Raw genomic sequence first — 19,820 nt, forward strand, 5'->3', positions numbered from 1 at the left:
TGAGATAATCTGTTTTTGATTATTAAAGGAAACTGTGTTATTGAAACAAAACTTTTTAATGGACCTATAGAAACTTTGAAGATTCTGATCCTTCTCCTTCTTTCTAGCAAGGGACAAATTTAACCCATTCTGTAATTCTGGAATGTCGTATTGTTTGGAATTTTATGGAGGATATTTTTGGCAGATCCAGCAAGTAATTATTTAAGAAATGAAATGAAAAACTTTAAGTTGGAGAGATTGTGGTGTCACATCTAGATCTTCCTCCGGGCTCTTATCATCTCTCTACATCTCCTAAAATTATGCACTGTAAAAGTTACATGGCTGTCATGTCACAAACTTTAGAATTCAGTGGCTGCAAAGGAATTCAGTGGCTGCAAAGGAATGTACAGTACAGGTTTAGCTACAAGGGAGTAGTGGGTAAGGTTTAATTTTATTCAGCTCTCTGCAAAGCTAAACTGCTTTTTGTCAAATCCAGGACATATGAAGAGAGAAGTAAATAATGTAAATATTGGTAAAAAATCTTCTATCACTGTCTATTTATATGACTTACTGAATTTCACCACATAATTGTCACCACCGCATTAATGTCACACCCTGTTTTTTCAGTTTCCAAATTTGTTTTTAGCCTTTCATCACATAATCTTCATATGAATAATTCTATTCACCATGCGATTTAAAAACAATAATGTGTTCACCAGTGTCCAGGAACCTAGACTTCTCGGTGCATGCGCATTGTCAGTGTACTAAAGATGTAAAAAGATCACATGACTTATCCATGGCAGCTGAAAAAATAACGCAAATATTTAGCATCCAGGGAGACAAATTATTGCAAAAATATTTTAAAAAGTGGAAGTAGAGTTTTTAAAGAAACATTTCACACCTCCACAATGCATTTTCTGAAGTGTTAACCAAATTAAATAAAATTAAGACAACTATTTTTTCAGAATTACAAGAATCAAATGCTTTCATATTATCTCTCCTGTTGGTGAGATATATTCAGTTGGATGAGTCCAAACTGATGCAAGCCTACTCTGTTGCTGTTTGTTTGTTCAGCTGCTTCTGAGTCTTTGTGACCTCATGGACCAACCCACGCCAGAGCTCCCTGTCAGCCGTCACCACCCCCAGCTCCTTCAGAGTCAAGCCAGTCACTTCAAGGATACCATCCATGCATCTTGCCCTTGGTCGGCCCTTCTTCCTTTTCCCTTTCATTTTCCCCAGCATCACTGCCTTTTCCAAGCTTTCCTGTCTTCTCATGATGTGGCCAAAGTATTTCATCTTTGCCTCTAATATCCTTCCCTCCAATTAGCAGTCGGGCTTTATTTCCTGAGGTATGGACTGGTTGTTCAAGGCACTCTCAGAATTTTCCTCCAGCACCACAGTTCAAAAGCCTACTCTAGTGACATTTTTAATAGCTGTATTCTATATGTCTCAGAAGGAAGTTTAGTTTGGAATACAATCTCTATTGTGTTCAGTGGTTCTGATTCCTGAAAAATTGGGTAACAAATTTGTAAAACGAATTAATATTCATAGGATGGGTATTAAATATTATTCAGCTTTCTAACCTTTAGCAAAAACCTCTACTTGTTTGCAAGATAGTTTTACATAACACTTGTATGTAAACTGCAACCCATAAACAATCACATCTTGATTCTCATGTACAAGACACAATTTCCATATCTTATGATTTGTTGATGCTATATACAGTTATGACACTGGTTCAAAGCTACTGTAATGCCCCAAAATCCCACTGGACTGGATTAAACTTTAATAAATGGCAATCAGGGTGAGATTTAGATATAAGGTTGCTCTCTGCTACTGCCAACAATGAGGACAGTGATTGCATCAACAACATCAAAAGCTTTGAAAACTCTACAAACATCAAAGCATTCTCACCCACTCACAGTCTTCTGTGTCAGCAAGTATCACGGCAACACATAGACTTGGAAGGCACTGCTGTTGAAGGAAAACTTTGAATGGTTCTGCAACAGGCAATACAGGCATGTGGCAAGCTGGAATCTCACTGACAGAACAGACAAGCATTGTTAACTTGGACTGTGGACAGTTTCCTGAACATGGCAACATGGGGACTTCCTACCACAGCAGTCAGCAAACTGTATCTATTAACACTGAGTTAATTGTTAACCAGAGAGTCAAGAAGAGGAAAGGAAGGACAGAAGAGCCCATCAGTAGAAGAAGGAGCTGCAAAGGATGGGCAGACCAAAATAGAGCCTTCTAGCCTTCAAGATGTCATTCAGCCCATGTGATGAATAGGCCTGAATATACTATTGTTTCCATACTACTGCAGGTAGCTTGATGAAGTTGGCAGCATCTCAGCAAGAAACCTTATTCTTCAATCCTAGATGAAGACATAGAGCTTTGTTGCTTGGTAAACCTTCCCTTATTATTAATGTCATTTTTAGAAACCAGAACTCTAAAGAGAGCTGGAAAGCTGAGCTGTAGCTAAAGTTATAAGACCACATAAATAGAAATGACTGTACCTAGAATCAATCCAAGAAAAAAGATGGAAGGTTCCAGTCTGGCCCAGAGATGTCCCCAAAACCCAAATTTCAAAAAACTCAGCTTCTTGAAAGCTCCTTGTGCTAGTTAGTGTTCTGTAAACCACTAGCCATAATTACTAGGAAAAGAGAAAAGCTGACTTTCTCTGGAGCAAATGTCCATTATACCTGGCATGATCTCATATAGAGAGGAGCAGGGGCAAGCATCTCAACTATGACTTCAGCACCCTGCATCATTTTTATTCTTTCTCACAAACAGCAAACAATAATAAATTATGCAAAATAATAGAAACTGCATAGACAAATTATGCAAAATAAAGAGACAATTATGCAGATTTGCTCGATTTGCATAATATATACTGAAGATGGGGTACTGGGGGGTTGCCAAAGAATGTACATTGTCTGGGTGCAGAATTTAATTGCTTTAGTTCAGTTTGGAATACAATCTCTAGATGAATGTTGTATTGCAAAGTTGGATAAGAGGTCCAAAAGAGCATGAATTAATGGTAGGAAACCATCCCATGTTCTGCCTAAGTCCAAAAAGGATTAGTTCCCAGAAACATTTTTCTTCTTATAAATATAATTAATTTGGGGAACTCATTTTGATTGGTTTAATCAATCTCCACTAATACCTATTACAGCCTACATGTGTGTTTTAGCTCAGAATATTCCAATATTATTTGAACAATATTTTGGTAATCATGGTGATGTCATTGTGCAGTATCATGTGCTGTGATGGTTGTTTCTTGATTGTAATACTATTAATAGGAGTGGGTGACTACAGAGCAAACAGAGACTAATTTTAGCTGCTCTCCCCTTGGCACCAGCCAGGCTTCACTACCCTCTAAATTGGTCAGAAAAAAAGAATTTCTATTTTTTATTTACAAGTGGGGTGATTTTTCATCATCTTTATGTTGTTGCTGGGAGGAATTTGAGTCATGCTTTACTCCTGAAGACATCTCAACACCTCAGAACAAATAGCTTATTGCTATCCAGTTGAATATTGGATTAAATTCCATTTTAAATGCAATGAAAAATCATGTTGAAACCTTGAAAACAAAATCTTGAAATCAGGCTCAGATGAATGTAATTCTCTAAGTGGAAAAGAAAGAATTCCGTGGAACATTGTAGATCAAGACATATGTAGATGAACTGGAATATGTTCACAAGAGGGTAATTATCAACTAAAGTTCTAATTTACTGCAATGCTAGAAATACAGTGAATAAAGGAGAATTTCATTAGGAGAACAGAAGTTTTTCTGGGGATGCCCTGCTGGACATTGGACAACAGTTTCCTGGATTTGTTCAGGTTACATTTGGTGTGTTGTTGGCATTCTTAAGCTAATGCTTTTTGCTGATTTTAAATGTTGAGATGGAAAATGGAAGAAATTGGGTACCCAGCAGCAGTCACAGCAGCTGGAGATGAAGCAGATGGTGGCACCTGCGTCATCAGATGCTTTTATCACCTATTTTGGTTTATTTCATTTTCAATCATGCACAGAACTGTTTGAAAGCAAATCTGAGGATAGCGTGGGAGCTGGAGAGGGTGTGAAAATCACAGGTAAGGACAGCAGTTCCACTCAGAGTTCATATTTGTTTTGGCACCAAATCCAAAAGCTCACATGCCAAGAAAAACAAAGTACTTGGAAAGAGAAAGCTATCCAAGTGCGGGCATGAAGGAGAGAAGGAGAAGGAGAAAGAGAAAGGGCTGTTGTGTTTTTCAGGGTGTATTGCCATGTTCCAGAAGCATTCTCTCCTGATGTTTCACCTGCATCTGCATGGCTAATATTTGAGATTGTGCCCAAAATTCAGTTTCTGAAAACAGTTCCTAAATGGAAAGAAATACTTGTGCTTATGGTGCAGTGTCATCATTATAGCAACACCTTCTGGTGTAAATTCCAGCAATAAGTAGACAGATGGATGGATGGATAATATTTGGAGGCATGTATAGAACCATAAAGTTGGATGAGACTACAAGGGCCATCCATTCCTCTGTTTCAAAACCTCCAGAGAACGAAACTCCACCCATAACATATTGTAAAGTTCTGTACAGGAAAAACATCAACATAACTCTCTGCTCTCACATCCACTCTCCCAGCCACTTTCTAGCTTTTGCAGCACCACCTAAAACACCAATTTATTAGACAGTGAAATATAGGGAAGTGGCAGAGAAGCATCTAAAGTTTGCAATACCTTTGGGTTATATGAGTTTTTTAATGGAACCATATTTAGGAAGAAATAGAATATAAAGATTATATGGGATATTAAATCATTAAAAAAAACGTTAAGGTAAAAAAAAAACCCAGAACCAAATGCATTTACCTTATGGAAATTTTTCACATTTTCAACAATGAATGTCATATGTGATCATCAAGATATACAAGGCATATATTAATGCAACTTGCATAAAACTTTACTATTTCATCACCCATAATTGTGGAGGAGCTACTTCACTTGACATTTGTGGTGTTGTTACACTACATTTGTGGGTGCTACTACGAATTAATGAGTGCAGTTAATTAGCCATATAAACAGATGCTAATGTATCTTTTCTTTAATACATTAATCAATTAATGAAGAAATAGACTTTTCAAATTTTAATTATTATTTCCCACATGCCTTACATGCAGTGACAGCAGAATAGATAAATAAAAAAGTTACTTGTTTGCATCACAGCTTCCAGAATAACCCAGCCAAGATGGCTACTGACTGAGGGATCATGGTAGGTAAAGATTTTCTCCTGACATTACGTCTAACCATGTCAGACTCTGGGAGTTGGTGCTCATCTCCATTTCTAAGCCAAAGAGCAGGCATTGTCTGTAGACATCTCCAAGATCATGTGGCTGGCATGACTGCATGGAGCGCCATTACCTTCATTTGCATATTTTTGAACTGCTAGGTTGGCAGAAGCTGGGCTAACAGCGGGAGCTCACCCCGCTCCCTGGATTCGAACCACCAATCTTTCGGTCAGCAGCTCAGCACCACTAGGGGCTGGGATCATGGTGGCTCACCCTCTCTTTTTGAATTAGGAATTGTGGTTTTCTTATTCAAAAAGAGCGTGTGATCCAATGAATGCCTGGTGAAGTTATTTTGCTGCTATTTCCAGTATTTCTAAATTTGTAACATGCATATAAATCAGTTTGTGTAGATTTGATGCAAATCTGCTTCCTTTTTTGGCCTCTTTTTGATGACAGATTTATCCATATATTGTGGCTTCCCTCAGTACTGCAGCAGCATTTCTCTCTGCCCTGTTCAGCTTGAATGATTTATTTTTATTTGAAGAGTAAGGACCAGAAAATATTTTCCTCTGTGATTGATATCATCTTAAGAATTTCCTAAAGGTGATTCAGGTTGCAATATTTTAATAAGAGTAACATATGAATCAGTCTTCAAAACAGGAACACTTACTGATCATTGTCAGGATAGTTGGATGGAAATGATGGCATAAACATGATTATTATCAAAATATGCATAATTCTGCTTCCTTGGGTAGATATCTCTGAGTGCAGATTCCTGAAAAGCCCATCCCTACTCCATCTCCATGTTTCATTATACCATACCCTCCAAGGCTTCTGTATGTCATATTCTCCAACATTTCATGTTTCCATGTGCTACGTCCTCCAACATTTCAACAGGACACCTGTAACCAAGCAACATCAGTATATGGTGAGAATGGGAAAAGTTATTAATAAGGAATAGCATATAAGCAGGAGGGGCTGCAGCCGATTGCTTTTTCTTTTTTAAAAAAATTGATAATTTTTATTCAGAAAAAAATCTTAACACAAAATCTACAAACAGACATAAAAAGCAAGAATGCAAACCATAAGACAAAATACACAGACAAAAAGTAGAAATCCATTTCCCTAATATTAAAAAAAAACTATTACAACAAACATTAAACATTGACTGTGTACAGATTGTTTTTTCTGGAGCACTTGGAAGGGTAAGATTCTCAGGCCTCTTCACATGGCCTGTGCCACTGAGTTAGCATTTGGCAGTGAAAGGGAAGATGCGCAGGGTGGCTCGTAGCGCCCTGCGTACCCTCCCTCCTTCCCGCATCCCATAGTGGGGATGCTACAAAGTGGCAAAACGGGGCAAAAATGGCCCGTGTGAAGAGGTGGTTCTCTGCTCTTCCTCTTTCTGGGTAATTAGGTGCAAACTACTTTTGCTCTTTGAACTTAGTGAGTAGGAACTGAAACAAGCTGAGGACAAGGGAGGAAAGTGGGAGGAAGAGAGTGCGAAACTGTAAAAAAGTGTGATGACAGAAGGTTATTTGGCACTGTCCCTGGCCAATCAGAACAGTGGAAAGATACATTTATCTGGGGTCATGTTTTCTCCAGGATTGTAGTGTGTAGATCATCCTAGCAAAAGCAAGTTGCACAATAACCCAAAGAGTATCTTTCTTGTCTATGGACACATGTAGATGATGCATGAAATGGCCATCACTTACCAGAAATGTCCATGACCTTTGCACTGTGTCCAGCATGATATGAGTAGTGAAAAGGAATGAGCAGGCTGTGTGACATGTACCTATAAACAGGATGTGAATGGCACATGGCAGTTCAGATCTTCTTGGATTTACAAACCACAGCGAGCCTGAGTTATAGCTCATCAACTGGAGAGCGACAGGATTCCCATCTCTGATGCATATTCTTTTCTCTGCATGCAAAAGAGGAATGGGGTGAATTCACATTGGAAGAAAACTGCTGGTACCACATTTGGACTGTTTTCAAAAGGTCTTGTTTCAATCCCTGGTGCTTCTGGTTAAAGGGACGTGATGAGAAAGACATCTGGACAGCTTCTGCCAGTGAAATTAGAATTAGATGAGAAAATAGAGTGGCCCAGTACCTTCTTAACTGAGAATCAGATGACTGAAGACCAAGAAGGATTTTTCATTTAACATTTTCAAAATCCAGTTATCTGGGCATTAGAAGAGAGTCAATATTGCAAAAATTATTTGTGAGGTAGAATACACATACTAGGACTGGCATTGGTAGTTCTTCGCCCTCCTCACCACCTACGGAGATAAATGACTGCAAACTACTTTTGTGATTTGGACTCCATTTGCAACAACTGAAGTAAGGCAAAGGCAAAGGGGGAAAGTGAGAGGAAGACAGAGAAACTACAACATTTTAAAAACAGGTGAACAGTGGTATGGCAGGATTACTCAGGACTGTTCCCACCACATTGGGACCATTGGGGTGTATGTCAAGAGTGGATATGATCAAAGAGAAATTTTTGCCTTCAATTGGGCAATTGTGTCTGTATCTGCTAGGCATATCCACCATGTGACTTTCATCAAGTGATTTCTCATAGCAGCTTCCTCTCTCCAAACAGCTCCAACTTTGATCTTGGTGGCCTCTTTTGAAGGTTGCACATATCTCATTCTAGGCATGCCTCTGTGCTTGTGACTCTATATTAGTCTTTATAGGAAGTCAATGAGATGGAACTCAATAGGAAAAAAAGAAAGGCTTAAGGGCCATTTGAAGACAAATGGGAAGGCCCAGCACTCAATAAATTTACTGGATCATATTTTTCAAGACTACACAGACAGATCTACCTAGTATGAACAGGAAGAAAAGAATGCAGGGCGTCCAACAAACATTCAACTTTTCCTGATGAAGAGCAGGTGTTTTATTCTTGTTTTTGTGTAAACACATAATCCATTTAATAGAAGGCCCTGAAGAGAAATGAATGAACAAGACTGGATGACATTGAAATCAAGGAGAATATTGTCCCCCGTGCAAGTATTCATTCTGCTCTCAGGCCTTGGTCTGAAGACAAAGTTTACAGAAAATAAGACATTCATAGCAGAGAACATGGCTTTCTCCTACCTGCTAAACTCTCCTGACATGCTGGCTTGTCATGCTTTTGCCTAGAATTTGTAACACAGGATGGTGGCATGTGCAACATAGCTGATGATGCTGGGAAGAGGCATTGTTTTTCATTTGCAGCTTGAGATAAGATCTCAACAGATTTGTCAGGGAGGAAAATCAAGCCATGAGTGGCCAGGGACCCAGTACAAGGAGAAGATGCGGTAAGTCCAGGGAAGATTTAATGTTTTAGGTTGTTGGCAAATGGAATGAAAGCCCATGAAAATATTTGATCTGCTTTCTCCTTTAAATATACTGTGTAACTGAAAAGCTTCAGTCCTGGTGACAGTGGTGTGCTGAGCTCAACAAAGCTCTCTTTGTTGTTTATTCATTCAGTCGCTTCCAAGTCTTTGTGACCTCATGGACCAGCCGACGCCAGAGCTCCCTGTCGGCCATCACCACCCCCAGCTCCTTCAAAGTCAAGCCAGTCACTTCAAGGATACCATCCATCCATCTTGCCCTTGGTCGGCCCCTCTTCCTTTTCCCTTCCATTTTCCACAGCATCATTGTCTTCTCCAAGTTTTCCTCTCTTCTCATGATGTGGCCAAAGTACTTCATCTTTGCCTCTAATATTCTTCCCTCCAATGAGCAGTTGGACATTATTTCCTGGAGGATGGACTAGTTGGATCTTCCTGCGGTTCAAGGCACTCTCAGAATTTTCCTCCAACACCACAGTTCAAAAGTATCTATCTTCCTTTGCTCACCCTTCCTTATGGTCCAGCTCTCACATCTGTAGGCTACTATGGGTAGGTAGGTAGTCCCCTGACATTAAGTCCAGTCATGTCTGACTCTGGGGTGTGGTGCTCATCTCCATTTCTAAGCCGAAGAGCCAGCGTTGTCCGTAGACACCTCCAAGGTCATGTGGCCGGCATGACTGCATGGAGCGCCGTTACCTTCCCACCTATTGATCTACTCACATTTGCATGTTTTTGAACTGCTAGGTTGGCAGAAGCTAGGGCTGACAGCGGAAGCTCATGCCGCTCCCCGGAATCGAACCTGCGACCTTTGATCAACAAACTCAGTAGCTCAGTGCTTTAACCCACTGCGCCACCGGGGGCTCCTAGGCTACTATGGGGAATACCATTATTCCCCATAGTATATACTGTGTAACTGGAAAGCTTCAATCCTGATGACAGTGGTGTGCTGGGATCAACAAAACTCTCTCAATCTGCTAAAAGATTGTGTTTCTGAACTGGAGTTAACCAATACATTACACCTACATCCAGGCATCCCCTGGGCAACATCCTTGCAGACAGTCAATTCTCTCACACCAGAAGCGACTTGCAGTTTCTCAAGTCGCTCCTGACACACACACAAAAACTCCCTGATACTCATAATTCCCAAAAAAATGCTGCACCTCCAATATTGTCCTATCTGATTTTCAGTTTAGCTTCTGCTCAGCTAGGAGATGCTGAACTTATACTTTTGGCCCTCAGTATTTATGAGGGATTGGTTCAAGGACACCACAGATACAAAAAAAACCTCAGATGTTCAAGCCTCTTACACATGGAGCCTTAAAACAAGATGAGAGTTCAAGCACCACCTCATTCCTTCACCCCACTACCTACAGTGTGTGCACATTAGTTCCAGACACCCCACCCTGACAACAAATTTCCTCTCTTCCTTCCTCTTACTCTTTCCTCTGCCCTGCCTCAGCAGCATCTACAACTTCATCGGGGGAGCATCATAGAAAAGTGCCCAACATAGTCCTCTCACAATGCCACCAAGCCAGCAAAGGAGAGATGACATGTCCCATAATACTTTTTCTGATTTTATTTTGATTTTACTATGGCATTTTTAATAGTTTGGATCCACAGTTGGTTGAATCCTCAGATATAGAGGGCCACCCCTAATTAGAAGATAACACATTTTCTCGCCAGCAACTTAATTTCTTCAGAGTTTCGTACCTGACCAATCAGCCTTATAAGGAAACTCATGTTTATTTTCTATTGACCAATCATCAGACAGAGTAAGCCTGATTTGCAAAACATGAAGGTGTTTGGCCTGGGACAATCTAGTTTCCTTACTTTCTTCAGGGAGCACCACTTCTGAATTTGGAGTGAATTATATCATTGGATTTGACCCTTGTTCATTTATTCTCTTCTTTTCAAACTATTTTATTTCTGATTTTCTTTATATAATACTTGAAGAACTTGGAAAGCAAATTATTGATTATTCTATGGAAAACAACACACCATGTACACCCTCCCAATAATTTAATCTGATCTTGAAAAAGTTCCTTTATGTCAGTGTTGCTTCCTCAGTACAGTACATTAGTTTCACTTATCTTTGTCTTTCCTTCTGAAAAGTGTCCCATATGTATGCCAATCTCTGGCAGCAGGGAGTACGCTGTGGGTTGTTATTCCTTTCCTTCCCTCTCTTGGCTTACTGAAAAACCCCTGAAGCTGCCTGCCATGGCCATTCCATGCTTTGCTGTGCAGAGGCACTATTGACAAGGCATCTAGCTAATCCCCATCACTGGAAGCAAAATGAAGACATCAGTGTTGAGACCTGTAGGATACAGGATTGCTATAGAGGCTTTTTGGAAAGACATGTGGGAGGGTACATGGCATCAATCCTTATGCAGACATTTAGTCTGTGCTGAAGGGAAAGAGCCATAGTTTGTGTCACTTTTCATCCTCCTGGTCTTAATTAAACAACCTGTTTATCATTCTCCTTAAAAGAAATGTACACATGCAAACTCTACTGAACATGCTAATGAACATGATCTGTCCTCAATACATCATCCCACACATAATTAGTTACTAATTACCAATTATTATGTGCAGTTGCAGAAACACTCCATTATGAATGTATTTCCTCCATGACATCACTGTACGTAGCACATGAAAATACTAAACTGCACATTGAGCTTTAAAAAGTGATAGCTTCATAGTCTTGGCAAAGACTAGAATTCAAGCTTCTTTCGTCCACTTAGAAGCCATTCTTCACATGACTTCATGACATCTGGATAACAACTAGTTCTTTATTTATTAATTTTATTATAGAATTTATTAAATGGTTTTCTGTACGTCAGGGTCTCCAAATGAATCTACAATAAAATTGCAATACAAAATACAACCATCTATGTGTATGTGCCTTCAAACTGCCCATCAATTTATGGCGACCCCAGGAATTTCATAGTGTTTTCTTAGTTAATGATTTTTGTCATTCCTTCCCCTAGTCTTCATTGGCAGTCTCCCAGCCAGTCTTCAAACAGTAATACACAAAAAGCCACACTGCTAAATTACCAAAGAATTTGTTATAGCACAGCAATGGTTTATGGCTTTTAAATACACCAGCAGCAAAAAGGCATCTCTTATCTACAATAACTCAAATATTCCTAACAAGCCTATCAAAGAATTTTAATACAAAGAGTAGCTAAATGGATTCAGGTCTGGCAAGGTGTCTGTTCTTGGTGGATCTCATTTGAAACAGGAGATGTGGAGGTTTTCTCAACAGCTTGAGAAGTAGCTGTTCCCGCACTGTGTCCTTCTAATAACACATTCCAGAGGTTTAGGTAGAGTCACCAAACAAAACATAATTCCCTGTCTGCTACTGATCTTTTTTTATTTAGGGATGCCAGTTGAAAGCAAGAATTCCACATGAAATAGATGAGCTCTGGTCACTTAACTGTGATCTCTCTTTTAACAAAGAGAACATCTTCTCACTGTAATTTCTGTCAATGCCCATTATTGCTAAAAATTAGGAACTTCTATCTAGGGCCAGATCCAGACAGGCCTTTATCCCAGGAGAATCCACATTTTAAAAATGCAGATTTTCCTGGGGCCAGTCCACACCCACCCCAGAAAGTGCATGCTTTCTGAGGTGGGTGTCCAGACGTTCTCTTGAACGTCTGGAGGCTCTATCCCCCTCCCCCCAAGCTCCTAGACCCCTTAGAAAAAGAATAAAAACTTACCAGGCCTCCATTACAAGCCTTGGCCAGCTCTCCCAGAGTGCAGAAATGATGCGCCAGGAGGGGGGGGGGCAATATTCCTCCCTCTCCTGGCACATCATTTTTACATTCCGGGAGAGCCTGCTGAGGCTTTTAATGGAGGTCTGGTAAGTTTTATTACTTTCTAAGGGATCTGCGGCCTTGGAAGAAGAGGTGGGTATTCCCACAGTCTACTGGGCTTATTTAGCTGTCTGGACTGTAGTATTCTGCAGTCCAGACATCAGAAATAGTGGGTTTATTTTGTGCCTTCCAAGAAGGTGTGGAATAAATCCACTATCAAATTAATTTGCTACAAACCAGGTTTTTCTGGTTCATAATGAATTAATTCGGGACTGTCCAGAACGTTGACTGGATAGCCCCTCCTTTATTGTGGGATTTACCTCAATAAAGGTCCTGCCTGAATGGGCCCTATATTGCTCCTTACTCAGAGATGAAGGAAGTAAACTCTATCTAGAGATTCTCTTTCCTTCTCTTAGCCTTCTCCAATCCATCTCCAAATCCTAGAACAATTCAATAAATAAACAGAACATAAGCGGTTATAGCAGTCAAAGAGCTGACACTGCAATCTACTCTGGTGAACCCTTGGCTCAAATTACACCCTGTTTCAATACTTATACGCTACTTATGTGACTCATTCCCATCACTAAACACATGATACGTGGTCCGGTTCTCTCTGGTCAAAAGAACATTAATGATCCTCTTAATATTCTCCAGAGTCAGGAGTCAACTCTGCTTGCACAGTTACACTCCGATTAGACCCAGAATGCTGGTAACCTTATGGTCATAAATGAGTGGCACATATATAGTTGGACAATTATATGTATTGTGACTAAATTTCCCCCTGAAGAGCTCATTCAAGATGTTGGAGTGAAAGGATCATAAAATGAATTAATAGCTGATTCACTGTATAATTTCCTAGTTCAATATACTTTAGTGTACCAGCTAAATGAGGCATACACAGCATTCAGCCTGGCCAGTTAACAGCTTTATCATTGAGATTTCAGGCATAGAAATAAAAGTGATTCTTCTGAAGTAATTGCGTCTAATTAAAAGAAACATTTAAAAAGTGTAACCAAAAGGAATTCATTTCAAATGGAAAATTAATGCTGAAAAATCGCCCTGAGCTCTCTTGTCTGCTAATAGCTAAGCATTCTTGGAATAATTAAACTGTTTTGAAATGTTGATACCTTGCTCAGTTAGAAATTATGTCCATTGCTGAACCCATTAGGAAGTTGTCAAGGAGTGTGGAGCAATAAAAGGGGCAAAGCATGCAGGGCAGTCTTGGATGGGAGAATGTGAAGTTGTTAGCTGTATATATTGTCTTGCTTATTTGCCTCCAATGTTTGATTCTAATAGATATGTTGGGAAACATTTAAAAACAAATAAGTTCCTCAAGCACCAAATGCAAACAAAACTCCAGACTCAATATAAATGTCAGGTAGACACTTTGGAGTATAAGAGCACAAATGTGATACTATAACAACACAGGATTTTGTAGGATCTTAAAGAGTACGAACCAAATGTACCTCACTGTATCACATGCATTATCACAATTCTGAGTAAGGAATTTATATGAACGTATGGTTGGGAAAATATCTTAGGAAGTTATTTTTTTGGACTCCAATTTCCAGAATCATACAGCTAGTATAGCCACTGGTCATACTGACTAGAGTAACCCAAAATTGTAGTTTTCCCAATATCTGAATGGGTGTTGCATGGCAGAAGAGGAACACCTCTGTCTTTAAACACCACACCAGTGTAGTAAAATCATCGAACAGTTTATTGAAGGATATATGTAAGCAAAACAAAAAAATGGTAAAAACAGTGTAGTTCAAAGCAATGTTGATTCAAGATAAAAGTCAGTCCATAAACTTCCAGATAACAAGGTAAAAATACAAGATCCAAGGTACAGAATCCATAGAACAAGGCAGCATGAAAATCCAATGAACAGAAAAGGAACTTGAAACATGAAACTAGAAATCCATTTGGAGAAACAAGACTGTTGTGAAGTATCAATGTTAACGAGACTAAAGTGAAACTTTCCCTAATCAATATTAAGCTTTCCCTTACAACCAGATAAGGATTTCTTATCTCTCTTCTGCAGACAAATTAACTTTTGTAGAGCCTGAGAACCATGCCTCCATTTACAAAAGTTTAGTTTCCTCATTAAATTCTGCACCTGACAAATCATCCTCAGAGAAAGACTGCTGTGGCCCATTTCCAGGAATTTGGCCTTGTGCATCTGCAGAAAAAATACTCAATTCATCAGACACCTCAGGCCTCTCTTCTGGGCTTGACTCAGGCCCAGCAAAACCCTCATCCTATTGACAACAGACACAGGCCCAGAAGAACCTCATCCCCATTGACATCCAACACAATCACAGTCTGAACTACAACAATGGGGTAGATAAAGATTGTTAAAAATGAGATTAGAGGAAATTGAAATAAAGTACAGAATTGACACAATCCAATTAATATGTATTAAGGTACTGCTGTATCATTCAATCAACATGTATCCATGAAGACATATGACTTTCTGCTTGTTTGTTTGTTTGTTTGTTTGTTTTTTGTTTATATCAAAGTACATTAGAGGACAGCATGGGCTCTACTTTTCGTACAGAGTTTTGACTTCTCTTGAAACAGCACATCAAAAATGAGTTTTTCTCTTTCTCTCAATCTGTTCAAGCAACTGTCAAAGTGACCAACAGTAACTTCCACACTAAAGTACACTTTTGCTACACGTACTGATGCACCAAAAGGGACAAAGAAAGCACAAAGAAGAAAGGAAAAGCTCTATTTTCCCCATTTTCAGAGCAGTCTGCAGCTTTATCCTATCAGAACTCTTTCCTCCAACTCCACATAATACTATCATACAATGACAACATCCACCTGACTCCTGGGATTTGTAGTTTAGGAGAGGTTTTTTGTTTTTTGTTTTTTTAGAATACTCCACCAGAGAGCTCAAGTGGCACATGGAACCACAAAATGCAGCATTCAATAAAATGTGACCATGGCAGGTTAAGTAGAATTGTAGTGCTACAACTGGAGTGGCCTTTTGTCCTTATAAGCAAGGCCAATAAAGACAATATCCAGAGATATGGCAGAGAGCTGGAAGAGACCTCACAGCCTATCTAGTCTTAACTGCCTGACATCCAGAAATACACATTTGAAGCACTTCCAACAGATGTCCATCCATCCAGCCTCTGTTTAAAAAACCTTCAATGAAAAAGATACCTTCTGAGAAGGACCAGATTGATCAGATTTCAGCTACCAAAGCTGAGAAAAATTACTAAAGCAAAAAAGGAGAAGGCTGACTTTGTAAACCACATAAGGAATCTGCAGAGCATTAAAGAACCTGAGTATAACCCAGATGAAAATCACCAGAAACCAAAATGTACGTATATGAGTTTTAGAATGAAAACATAGCTAGTCTACATTGCCACTCCCGCCTATTTAAGTGAGGTTTGTTTGAGAACAGTTCCCTGTGGATTGTGCCCCCTCTCTGTGTACAGTGTTTTTGTGTGTGCGAGAGAGAGCATGAATTTAAAATCCCTTGGTGGTTCTAACTGAGCTAACATTATTAGACTGTGTGTGTGTGTGTTTTAAAAAGCTGCCCAAATTCTCTTTGCATCTCAGCAGCTCCTTAATATGCAAGGCAGCAAAAGACGAGCTTGGCCTAATTATGAGTCCCAGGAGTAGCCAGTCAGAAAATGAATTGATGCCTTCTTCCTTATGAACAATGCATGTACCACAAATTAGAGGCACCATCACCAGAGATTTAATTACAAAATATCATTACTTTCACACATCATTTCAGATTTGGCTGATCAAATCAAAGTTAAGAAGAGGGAAGGGGAGGGGAAGCAGGGAAAGAGAGAGAGAGAGAAAACTGCACCACTAGCAGGGTCATTCGTTCAGGGGTAAGTTGAAACCAGAAGGGAGTTGGTGTTATTGAAGGTTCCCAAAAGGCATCTTTGCAGAGAAATGGCTTGGGGAGGAAAAGAAAGAGGGGAAGGAGAAAAGACGTGTTTTCTTTCCAGGGGCTCCCAAGCAGTTTGTCTTGATCGGGTAATCATATCATTAAAAAAATGGATCGGGTGATTCTATACAAAGGAGGAGAGGGCGTTTGTACCTATATAAATTTCAAAAAGTTTTAATTGCCGTGCAAGGTTATGGAAACCAGTTTCTGCTGAACTCTACTATCATGATGCAAAAGACTATTCAAACAATCTTTTCAGTCTGTTTCACTATTTATAAAAGCCACACCTCTTAGTGTCAAGATGCCTCGTAAGGATCACATTAAAATATCATTTCAAAATCTTCAGTACAACGTGAAAGACAAGCAACAGAAATCAAAAGAGGGCTTGATGGAATAAAAGGTCTGTTTAAGAATCCATTTAAATACTAAGCTATGTTCATTTGGAAAGGAATTCTAAGTTTATAATGTAGAAAAATATATCTTTGTTTTTATTGTTGTTTGTTTGTTTATCGATTTCAACTCATAGGATTCACCCAGCTTCCTTGCCCAAGATAGCTTCCCATTCTCTGAACCCAGTGGATTTTCTTATTACATTTCCTCTTGAGTATACTTATCCCTATGAAGAACTGCTACCAATCCATGTGTTGAATTGCCAGATGAAGAAGAGTTTCATGCCAACTGGCCATGCTGGCTAGGGATTACTGGGAGTTGTAGTCCAAAAAAGGAACTTACTGAAGCTCTGCTCTTAGCTTGATTTTTTTTTGCCATCATGGTTTATGACAGAGATTAAATGTATGCACGTATACACTGGCACCTGCTTGGTTGTTACACAGATGCCTGGTCTTTAAATAGTGTCGTGTCTCCCTATAAACTAGAGTGACAGATAGGGATGGGGGGAGATGCGAATGGCCACAAACCCTTGAGAATGATTTACAGCTGCAGCTTTCAGAGTGGGCCATGGGCTGCGATTATTTCTCCAACGGACATGCAAGCCAATCATTTCAGGAAGCAAAAATGCACTTCAAAATTGATGAGGAAAATGACAGTTTCTTGAATACACACTGTTGTGAGAGGTAGTTTTACATTAACTTAAGAGGCACTTATGGGGCAATATTCATCGTCCCTATATTATGTCGATTATAATAGCAAAGGACGCTATGTCAGCAAGTTCTTATACCTGATTCTTGGAGTGGCATTGCAGTGGGTGTGATACCAATGTAGTGAATGAGTGATGGAATAGCGTGTGGCTTTCGATGGAAGAAAAATTGTGTTTTATGGGTTACAATTGCCTTGAACATAAATCAGGGGAAAATATTAGTTCATGTTTCTCTCACACGTTACATCTCTACAGAGAAATTATCATGTTTCCGATGTCATTTTGGTTCATATGTGCTTGTTTACTTATTACAAATGCACTTAGGATGCATCTACACTATAGAATTAATGCAGCTCAGCATAATTTTCACTTCCATGTTGCAATGGTATGGAATCATAGGAGTTGTAGTTTTACAAGGTCAGTAGTCTTCTCTATCAAAGAGTGCTGCTGCCTCACTAAGTTACAACTCCTATGATTCCATAACATTAAGCCACAACAGTTAAAGTGGTGTGTCAAACTGAATTCATTCTTCAGTGCAGATATCTGTACACAGTGCTGGAGCTGGGGCTACAGCTAGGATTGTAAGGATCCCTCAACATTTCAGAGATGAAAACCAGGACATATGTCACCAAGCAACATCAAAATGTGGTCAAGATGGCAAAAAGTATTAATAAAGAAATTCACCCAAGCTAGGAGAGGATGCAGCAGTTTGTTTTTCTCTGAGCCTAAAGGGAAGCATAAGATTCTAGGCTCTCCTCTCCTCTCTTCTCTGGACCTCATTCCAGGCATTCAGGGCTATGTTTCCATGTGCTTCAGAAATTGAATCCTACAGAGGCCAACACATGATGTAAGGGCACTTACAGTGGAAACGGAGCCCAGAATTCATGTTCATTTGTCGGGTGCTACCCAACTCCAAACAACTTAAAACAAGGAAAGATGGGGAAAGGGCATGGGATAGCAAGCTGTCCCCAAAGACAGGCCTCGATGGTAGGGAAAGAAGTAAAGTGATCACATCTGCTTTCCCCACTTTCCTTTGTTTTTCCCATGCCCATGACGGTCCTCTGTTCTGCAAATTGATTGCAAACCTTTACCAATGGAACTACGCTAAAGACAAAGGGTGAAAATGGGAAGGGGGATGGGAAAGTGGGGCACTGTGAACTCAGATGAAAAAGTGGGGTAGAAGAGGATTAATTAGGAGAAAATGGGAGAATTGTGGGTATGCCACCCACACTCCGTTTCCAATCCACAGGACCAGGTTAATGTAAGATGCTTCCCATCAAAGTAGTTTCCAGTTCCCAGAAAGATTGTCACTTTGATAATCTTTCACTTAGGACATTTTGGCCTCATTTTGCCAAAATGGATGCTTTTTATCCAGTGGAGCTACCTGCACTTTTCTCCACTTTTTGCCATGTAATGGCAGAAAAAGTGGTGGGACAGCGCCCATTATCATGTGTTGCCACCCTTTCTGCCATCTGATGGGGGAGGGAAAGGGTGCCAATGCACCCTGCCCCACCCCCACTGTGTGATGAGGGGAAGAGGGAGAGCATGTGGGACACCAGTAGTCACACCTCATGCCTTCCCTTCTGAAAGGACCATGTGAAGAGGTCCCTAGCCATATATTAAGTGAAAATGATGCAGAGTGTTCCATACCAACTGGCTGTAATCATTACGATGGCATGGATTTTAAATAAAAATAGATATCACTCTGGGCTGGCATCCATCTGAAGTATTTTTATTTTGTAGTGAATTTTTCATTATTTTACCAATCATACAGCCTACTTGAGTACTTCATGTGGAGGCAGGAACATAGGCTAGAAATATTTTAATTAAAAATGTACTATAAATCTGGAGAAAGAGACCCAGTGTACTTTTAGTTCGTATTGTGACCCATACAATTTGGAAGCCAAAATAAGTATGCCTCAGGTAACAAAACAATTGTGTTAATGGGTTTGACTTCTTTAACAAATAGTTTGCTTCCAAAGACAGAAATAACATTGAAGGAATAGGGATAGGTTCCTACACCAGAATAATGAAAGAAAGGAGGGAGGGATTATGGAAGGAGGAAGGAAGGAAGGAAGGAAGGAAGGAAGGAAGGAAGGAAGGAAGGAAGTGCAACATGCTTTAACAGATTTTTTTATAGAAGCCCAGTAATAAATACATGTACAATGAAACAACCAGGTTAAGTAACACTTCCATAAATAATTTTAAAAAATCATGTTGAATCTTCTAGAGGCCACTTGAAGACTTGTTCAATGGGACCTTCCAAGACAGAGACAAAATCTTCTGGCTACACATAGAGGCATGACGTATAGCACCCATTAGCCTGAGGCAAAATTAAAAGGATTGATTGATATCAATTATCGGGAACAATTTGTTGCTGCACAATTGACACGTTAATCAC

The sequence above is a fragment of the Anolis sagrei genome, chromosome 4 (assembly GCF_037176765.1).
Source record: "Anolis sagrei isolate rAnoSag1 chromosome 4, rAnoSag1.mat, whole genome shotgun sequence".
Lineage (NCBI taxonomy): Eukaryota > Metazoa > Chordata > Lepidosauria > Squamata > Dactyloidae > Anolis > Anolis sagrei.